Source organism: Coptis chinensis, chromosome 9 (genome assembly GCF_015680905.1).
Source record: "Coptis chinensis isolate HL-2020 chromosome 9, ASM1568090v1, whole genome shotgun sequence".
Taxonomy (NCBI): Eukaryota; Viridiplantae; Streptophyta; class Magnoliopsida; order Ranunculales; family Ranunculaceae; genus Coptis; species Coptis chinensis.
In genome coordinates, this window is record NC_141464.1 from 20964671 (window position 1) to 20971366 (window position 6696).

The 6696-nt window shown below is 37.0% G+C and overlaps 1 long non-coding RNA gene across 1 annotated transcript; it reads right to left on the reverse strand.

Annotated features, from left to right (window-relative positions):
• Positions 1-4178: 4178 nt before the first annotated feature.
• Positions 4179-6232, reverse strand: LOC147475172 (uncharacterized). The gene is made up of 7 exons (XR_015208869.1): positions 6161-6232; positions 5986-6080; positions 5673-5888; positions 5344-5588; positions 5184-5236; positions 5063-5088; positions 4179-4663 (listed from the first exon to the last, which is right to left on the reverse strand). It is a non-coding gene; the product is annotated as an uncharacterized LOC147475172 (long non-coding RNA).
• Between the last annotated feature and the right edge of the window lie 464 nt (positions 6233-6696).

A 6696-nucleotide genomic window follows, 5' to 3' on the forward strand; every position in this document is an offset into this window, starting at 1 on the left:
GAATCCGCCCAAAACAGCCCAGCCAACTGCCCACTCGCATTTAACTCATAGTTGTAATGAAATAAAGGATCTAACTTCACCTTGTCCTCTAAGTTGGCAAGCAGTGTGTTGGCGTCGCCATCAATACAACGACTTCTCCTCTCTTTTCCCATTTTGTTATACAAGTCTTTTTTCGTAAAACCAACATTAAGGAAACCTCCAGCTATATGTGCATAGTGACCCATCACTTGGCATTTACGAACACCGACATCATTTAGGCATGTAGCAAATTCCAACGCTTCTCGACTCACATTTCTATGTGACCGAAGAAACATTGAACTCGGATACGGTACAAGTGGATGTGTGTGTTCCCCAATAAACTCTTTCACAGTCCACAACTTTGCTTCCGTAATCAAAACAACAACAATGCAGGCTTTACAATTGAACCTAGTGACCTGTCTGGGTGTTCTTTTGGGTTGTCATCGATTGGAGTTTATCTGCATGTCGTTGACCTTCGGATGAACACACAAATCTCCGCTTAATAGCAACTCCATTTGGATGAATTCTATAAACATCCTTACGAACACCGAAGCCATCTTCCTCTCCCACTCCGCTCACCCCCACTGCTTAGCAGTATACTAGTCATATTATGAGCTATGAACATTCTTTGTTCACATCACAATTGGACTATGAACAGTGATTGATCATAGTTCGGAGTGTGACGAGTATTACTCTTATTTATAAGCCCATATAAACTACAGACAATTAAGATCTAACAATTAATTATCCTCTTAATTATCGCTCCATTAATTATTTTTACATAATACATTAGCATGCACGCGTTGGGTATATAGATACTATGTATGTTCTTTATAATCACATATAACGTTATGAAACATAGTACCTTCGGAAGGTGTTACTTATGACATACTTTCTTGGATGACTATTCGGATGACATACTATCATGTATGTCAAACAGAATGATATATATACATTTGCATTGTCTATACTAATTTTTAGTGAATTTTAATCACATACTTTACTACGATAAATGCTTTGTGAGTTTTGAGATTTTCGGCTCCTTTGGAGCCTTGGAGAATGAATGTTGCACGCGTCAATGAATGGTACGAGTTAGGAAAATTTTCTAGTAGGGTGGAGTCCAATACAATAGCTAACACAATAGCATTTTGGATAGTGATGGATAAATATGATGATCTATTTTGGATGATACTTAGGCACCTAGCTTTTCGGATAAGTGTGTAACTTCAGAACTTATAAATAACTATAAATAATTCCAAAATATAGTATTTGGTTGAATATGGATTTTGTTAGTTGGTTCAAATTTTCGTTTCATATGATTCTTAGGAAATTCGAAGAAAAGAGTGGAATCCGAAAAAGAGAAGCAATGAAATCTCATGTAATGGCATCTAATTTAAGAGAGAGAGAGAGAGAGAGAGAGAGAGAGAGAGAGAGAGAGAGAGAGAGAAAAAATGACTTTTTCGTTGTGAGAGAGTTAGATATGACATTTTCTTTCCTTTGTGAGAGAGTTAGAGAAAACTTTTAGATGGTTTCTTTGAGGTCTTTTCAGAGAGAACATAACAACAAGAAGTACCAAATCCAAAATAAATTCTAACTTCATTAAGTCATGAGTATCTCCCAATAATTACATAGTCATAAAAACCAAAGCACCTAATGAGTAATCAAATCCTCATGAAATTATCCTTAACAAAATTGACATTTTCAGCAACATGGACAAAATGGATCATCACTCTTGTCCAGTTGTCCCCACATTCTAAAATCTAAAGTATTTGTTACTTACGGACCCCAATTTGTGTTGGCAGACTCCCACAAAAAAAACTATTATTACAAGTGTGCCATTGGTCTCAAAAAATCTCAAAAAAGTATAAAGTATTATTACTATTATTATCCCAAAAAAGTTGAATTCGAAAACCCCAAACTTAAACGACCCGGCTAGGTCGTTTGGGATTCAGTACAAACGACTTGCCCAAGTCGTTTGGGACTTAGTACAAACGACTTGGCCAAGTCGTCTGAGACTTAGTACAAAGGACCCGGCCAGGTCGTTTGGACTAAGTCCCAAACGGTGTGGTCAAGTCGTTTGAGACTCAGTACAAACGATCCAGACAGGTCGTTTGGACTAAGTTGTATGTTTTGGGTATGAACAATCAATGTTCATGTCTGTTTTGGGTATGAACATTTATTGTTCATATATGTTTTGGGTATGAACATTTATTGTTCATACATGTTTTGGGTATCAACAATCAATGTTCATATTTGTGCACAATATTAAGGCCAATACAGTGTTTTAATTAGTTGATTGAATGTAGTTACATCCTCTAAATTCTAAAATATATTATTGTTTTAATTGGGTATGAACAATCAATGTTCATATTTGTTTTGGGTATGAACATTTATTGTTCATATATGTTTTGGGTATAAACAATCAATGTTCATGTCTGTTTTGGGTATGAACATTTATTGTTCATATATGTTTTGGGTATGAACAATCAATGTTCATATCTGTTTTGGGTGTGAACATTTATTGTTCATATCTGTTTTGTTCATACCTATTGTTCATAGCTAATATTCATAATTTGGGGTATGAACAGTTATTGTTCATATCTGTTTTGGGTTCATGTTTTTATAGCCACAATCAATGTTCATAGCTGCCCGTACCTACGGCCCACGAGACCTCGACGCGCCTGCGGCGCTATCCCGACAACTCGTCGCACTTTCGGTGCAAGGCTTACGCGTGTTTTCGGCGCGAAACAACTCGACGCGCCTTCGGCGCAAGGTCAGCCGCGCCTTCGGCGCAAAACTATATACTTATGCCCATGCCTCCCGACACAGATAAACGCCTCGACGCGCCTTTGGCAATAATTTTAACCACCTGAGAAAAAAGGATTGTGTGGGCAATGTGGACAGAACCTCCCCACTATTTATGACTTTACACAATTTTGGATCCTGTCATAAGGCTACAAAGGCAGTTTACATGCATTAAATTTGGTAGTCACTTGGGCAGAACCTCCCTACTATAGCATTCATCTAAATGGACTTAAAAATAGAACACCACCAATTCAACCAAATGGATTAAGAACAATATGAGAAACAGATAAATTAAAAGATTTCCACCAAAGTGGGGTTTCAATGAGGACATGCATCAAAATAATTCCAAAAGCGTGGGGGTAACATTGTAAGACCACCCACAAAAGTATGTCAAGTACAAAAAATAAAATAGCAAGAGTACTGAGAGAACATCATAAGTCCTCCACAAACCCCATAAGAAGATCTTAATCTCGGTTCCCAATGTCGGCCCTCCTTGTAAATCGCAGGCCTTGAGGAAACTTTATTGAAGAAGAATGTAATTGTCTATTTTAACGTTGTTAAATAGAGTGAGTCTGAATATATACTTAAAAAGAAGATGAAAAAAAGCGGGCGTGAAACAATGGCCTATCTTATTCACCTTTCCTCATTGAAATCTAATTCTTGTGGGTCCAAATGTGTAGTAACGCTTTCTGATAGAGACGAATGGAAGACACAAATATGTGAAAAAAGCCTCTAAAAATACGATAGAGGATTGATTCTTACGATAGAGGAATTACAAATTATAGAGTAAACAATTACAATAGAAAAGCAATCATATGTACATGAAATGAGAACCTAAACACAGTCCAAAGTCATTGATTCTTACGATAGAGGATGAGGGACGACTAAACGTCAAAAGGTTCAAAGACACATCTTGACGCCCATCCAGCCGTCATTGATTCTTACGATAGAGGATGAGGGACTAAACGCGTCGAATGCATTTAAACATTTCATTGAACTTAGTATGGCCTAAGTCATGCTCACTATGTATGATGGTTCTCATTCTCACTCCCCAATTACCACCCAAGTCCCTGGGATGCTCTAAAGACTCCTCATAAGCAATCATGCTAACCATTGCTCATGAACAAATTGAAACAATATAACTTAGGTGTGATGCCTTTGTCATACTCGCGAGCTTAGCAATTTAGCACAAAGCAATTGTGGATGTTAACGCAGTGAATTCTTGAATCATACACGGACGAAAGGACCAAGGCGTATTTCAAGAATGTGAAAATGACAAACCTTATGGTTGGCGTCGAATGTGTAGACTCCACGAAGCAACCCCGTGGAAATTAAAAATCAAGCTTGTGGGGTAAAGGAACACTAAAATGATAAAATAGTTTTCATAGACAAAAATTCGAATCAGAGTACCGACCGAAATCAGATATTTCATCAAAAGAAAACCAGTAAAAATGACTACCCCTTACTGGGGTTTTTATTTAAAAATCGAAAGCTTGGGGAACATCAAAAGCTTCTTACCTGATGAGCAGGAATAGAGAGAGAGAAAATGAAGAGCGAGAGCAACTAAAAGCTATTAAGAGAAAGATAAGAGAGACGATCGGGAGAGGTGGAACAAAATACCTGAGATAAATCCAATGAGGGCGGATGTTGATGTGTAAAGCAGCACACGGTCCGGTATGAGTTAGATTGTCCACGTCACAAGCCGAGAAAACAGGGTTAGAGCAGTAGGATAGGGGCTTTCACACTAAGTATATAACTCAACTCTAAGTATTATACCTGAGCAAGAAAGACTGTTAGACCTTCCTTTAGGCTGAGCTGGAACCAATCGCGACACGTTACTCTGAAATAAGTTGTAAGTTAACTCTTAATCATACATCCAAGTATCCAACATAGCATATACAGAAGAAGAATAAGAAAAATAATAAGAATGAGAAAAAAATAATATGACAATATAATAATAAAGACTAAAACTTGGTGTATAATGAGAATGAAATCTCTCTTAATGCCTTGAAACCTAGTAGTGGAGGGCAGGGAGGGGGGTGTTCACTTTGGCCTAAACAAAATATTGATATTATTAGTACAGCTTAACCGTAATATGCAGATGAATACTATTTGTAAAATGCGTACACAGGAAATTTTTAATTGCAAATATAAAATAGGGGCAGTAAAGATAACATGTATTAATGCTTAATAAGAATAATTTCAAGTATGCTGTGTGAAATGAAGGAAATGTGCCAACCTGTTGCCAGTCCAATTGTGGAAATACTGCAAAATATCAAAATATATGAAAGTCTGAATGTAATTTCATGACAACTGACTTACGAATCTTACCATCATATTATGAAACATAAAAATCCTACCTCATGACCAATTACTTCGAGAATGTCAGTATAATCTGCATCAGATGCAGTTTCTGGCGATGCCAAGACATATTTCGAATGGAATATTTAGTGACCAAGTAGAAGATTGAGACAGGTAAGATAAATGGCAAACACTTTTTTTATTGAAGAACTAACGCACATTCAGACTCTTGTTTTCCATGGCTCCCTGGCAAGGAAAAAAAATATATCATTCGTAGTGGAAGCAAAAATCATGTTAACGGCCATTATGATCGTGCCAAGGGAATTTCAGCCAGAAAACAAATGCATTATACAATCTGTATGCTGGGACAACAACACCATTCACAAGAAAACAACAACTTACATGTCATAATCTGGAACAGCAACAATATTAAAGATATCCAGGTCATACTCAAGACCAAACACCTGTTCCAATGGTGAAATGTAGCACAACAAGCTTTAAAAATGTTTTCGAAAAGTATTTCTGAGAAAATAGATAAAAGTACTGACATCTTCATCCCATCTCATCGCTGCTTTGAGTGAATACATGGCATGACATGTTGTTGGCAGATCTTGTGCAGGTGTCCAGATCCTCAGGGAAACCTTCCGACCTGAGTGAGTGACAAATGTTTCATCTGTGCTTTCTAGCTTTCCAGCAACTAATGCAAACGTACAAGTAGCAAGGTTTCTTGAATGGGTCCTCCCAGAGAACATAATGTCTACCACCTTTCAACAGAATGAGACAACAATTAAAGTGAAAAAACTAACATGAAGATGATTTAGTTCAAGTTCCAAATTCCGATTCCGAATAAGTTAAAAATACCTCAAGTTCTCCTTCCCATCTGATAACAGAACTGTATACAGATTTTTATCAGCTTCAATTCGACAACTATATGCTGCCATGATATCAGGGCGATCCTAACAAGACAAATTGCATACCTTGATATATTTGGAATAGATCAACAATGCTAGCAATCGGAACCAATGATAGAAGAAACCTGATAAAACGTGATTTTCTGGAAACTCTCTGCTTCATATTCCGAATAAAAGTTCCCAGAGGACGAGCCCCTATGACAAAACAAAACATGCACACTCATAGTGAAACAGGTACACTGTATGAGCATATCAAAATTAGAAATTCTTGCTTTACCTCGAAAGATGTGTTTTTTTTTAACAATTTCCAAAGTGAATTTTCCACCGGTGGTGCTAGCGGCGTCAAATGATGTAGATCCAAGTGAATACAATTTTTCTGCAAAAATAGACAAACATATTCAACTAACACTAATCTATACTATAACATCCTCATCCTCTACGTCCTACCTCAAGTTCCTCCCCGTTAACTTTGATTGATACAAGCTTCAAGCTTGTGGGGGTCAAGGAACACTAAACTTATAAAATAGTTTTCATAGACAAAAATTCGAATCAGAGTACCGACCGAAATATCAAAAGAAACCCATTAAAAATGACTACCCCTTACTGGGTTTTTTATTTAAAAATCGAAAGCTTACCTGATGAGCAGGAATAGAGAGAGAAA